This window comes from Lepidothrix coronata, unplaced genomic scaffold, assembly GCF_001604755.1.
Source record: "Lepidothrix coronata isolate B3197 unplaced genomic scaffold, Lepidothrix_coronata-1.0 Scaffold134, whole genome shotgun sequence".
In the NCBI taxonomy this organism is placed as follows: Eukaryota; Metazoa; Chordata; class Aves; order Passeriformes; family Pipridae; genus Lepidothrix; species Lepidothrix coronata.
The window spans coordinates 748,854-751,537 of NW_016690314.1; the positions used below are offsets into that span (position 1 = coordinate 748,854).

The 2,684-nt window shown below is 56.1% G+C and overlaps 1 protein-coding gene across 1 annotated transcript in view; it reads right to left on the reverse strand.

Moving 5' to 3' along the window:
* LMCD1 (LIM and cysteine rich domains 1) overlaps positions 1-190 on the reverse strand; it is a 27,278-nt gene extending 27,088 nt beyond the window's left edge. The window contains exon 1 of the mRNA XM_017827121.1: positions 151-190. The gene's annotated coding sequence lies outside the window, so the exon portion shown is untranslated. The remainder of the gene's footprint in view (positions 1-150) is intronic.
* Between the last annotated feature and the right edge of the window lie 2,494 nt (positions 191-2,684).

Here is a 2,684-nt window from a genome sequence, read left to right on the forward strand (position 1 = left end):
CCGCACAGACCCGGTCCGTATTCCCGGTCCGTTCCCGCACAGACCCGGTCCGTATTCCCGGTCCGTTCCCGCACAGACCCGGTCCGTATTCCCGGTCCGTTCCCGCACAGACCCGGTCCGTATTCCCGGTCCGTTCCCGCACGGTCCCACCTCTTTCCCGCTCTCCTCTCCGGCTCCCCCGCCGCTCGCGCCGGGCGCGCGGCCCGAGCGCCGCCTTTCATTGGCGCCCGCGGCGGCCCCCGGGCCGCTCTCAGCCAATCCCACACCGCCTCAAAACTTTCCTGGCCAATGGCGTGCGGCGGGGCGGGGCCAGTAGAGGAACGCGCGCACATGGGCGCGTGTCCGACAGGGACGGGAGGGAAAACAGGGAGAGGGGCTTGGGACAAGGGATGGAGGGACAGGACAGGGGGAATGGCTTCCCACTGCCAGAGGGCAGGGATGGATTGGATATTGGGAAGGAATTCCTGGCTGGGAGGGTGATGAGGCCCTGGCACAGGTTGCCCAGAGAAGCTGTGGCTGCCCCATCCCTGGGAGTGTCCAAGGCCAGGTTGGACGGGGCTTGGAGCAACCTGGGCTAGTGGAAGGTATCCCTGCCCACGGCAGGGGATGGCACTGGATGGGCTTTAGGGTCCCTTCCAACCCAAACCATTCTAGGACTCTATGATAAGACGGCACAGCTCCTGCCACGGCTCCTGGGGCTTAAAAAAGACAGGATAATGAAAAAAATGGATAGTATTTTTCAAGCGTTCTTGCCCCAAAGCAGCAGTGCAGGGAGAGTGCAGTGGGGAGGGATAAGGCTGAGGATTTGGGGGTGCCCAAGCAGTGCACAGCCCTGGCTGGGGTGGGGGGAGCTGGCAGCTCTCAAGCCAAGTTGCCTTTTGTGGCTGGGCTGGGACTGTCCCTCTGTCCCACAGTCCCTCTGACCCACTGTCCCACCATCCTCCCATCGCAGGCTCTGACATCAAGTGCAGGGAAATGGATTTCCGAATCAGAGAGGAATGTGCCGGGGCAGTTTATCACAGCAGATAGACAAGGAATGTTTTTAGCAGAAGAAACTGTCCAAAACCATGTTTCTCTTGTTATTTCAACGGATGTTGAGCATTGAATGACAATCTATTGCCTTTTGGGGTTTTGGGGTTTTTTTTACATGAAATGGTGAGTTCTTTACAGCTTTAGCAAACATTCCTGCCTGCTCCAACAAACATTCCTGCCAGTTCCTGCTGTGTCCGGGAGGTCCAGCACAAAGCCCCTTTGTGCAGGTGAGGGTTGGAGGGCTCCACGTGCTCCCAGCTCTCTCCCCTGGTTCCCCACTTCCCACTGATACACACCATTCTCCCTTCTTCATTGTGCCTGAGTCCAGGAAAAACCCGTGCTGAAATAACAGAAACCAGGATCCAGCTGCCTCCTTATGGTCCGTGATCTGGGAGCACAGCCCCAGCTCAGGGCTGAACTGCCTACTTACAACTGTAATCTGAAAAAAATAAATCCAAAACTCTTGTGTTGGTTTAATACCTCCCATGCTGGGACATTTTTCTGAGATTTCTTGCAGCATTCCTGCAGCAGAGAGGGGGAACAGGGAAACAGGCTCCCCAGGGTCATTTGGACCTGGATATGCTTCTCCAAAATGAAGGATTACAATTTAGAGTGACTCTGTGCACAGGGAAGCACAGGCTGGTCCCTCACCAGGGAGATCAGGAATGGGCACAGGCACCTGTGTTTCCTGTCCCCTGCCCCAGCCACGCTCTGCTTTGCTTCCAGAAGAAGATAAAGATTTTCTGCTGCTCCCAGCTGTGGGATGTGCTGCCTGGGTCCATGCAGGGGCAGCTGGGCCCCTGAATTCTTGGATTGTGCCTCAGGATCCCCCCGGGACGGTGATGCCACCACCCTGTGGCCGGTGAGCCCTGGCTCCTGCAGCCCTGAGCACTGCTGGGGGCTCCCCCTCCGGCACAGGATGGAATAGGCAGTGCCTCTGGGATCAACCCGGGAGAAGGGATGCGTTCTCTTTGAGAGAGAGAATGAGGATGGAGCCGAATAGGTAATACTGGCTGGATACAGCAAACAGGCCAAAGCATCTGGGGCTTGTGTTCCCCTGGAGAGCAGGAATGTGTCCCTGAGCAAATGTCTGCTCACTTTTAGAAGAGGTATTTGATCATCCTAAACAAAAAATTAAAAAGGGTTAAAAAGCAAAGGCAGAAGAGAAATTCTGGAGAGATGAAGTCCTTCTGCAGAGGTTGTTTGAACTTGACCTTCCAGAGGCATTTTGGGAGTGAGTAGAGGGAACAAACAGCACAGGGATATTGTTTTTCAAACCCATGAAGAGCTTGGCAGCCCTAGGAAACATTTGACATGGCAATGGGGTGACATTATCTCACTTTCCCAATGCACACATGCACGTGGCCACCTGGGACATAGGAAAGAACTTACAGAGGGATTTCAGGGTGGCACGAGGCACGGGGTGATGGGCCAGCACCCAGCGGGAGCAGTGGCACTGCCCAGGTGCCACCCACCCCAGGGACACTGTGGCAGGTCCCCACTGTCACCCACACTGTGGGACACTGTGGCAGGTCCCCTTTGTCTCCCACACTTGCCCAGAGCTGAGACCACACTTCGGATGAGCGTGGAGGAAAAGCTCTGTCTGGGAGGGAGGGGGGCAAATCCGTTCCACAGGGAGATGTTCTATGTAG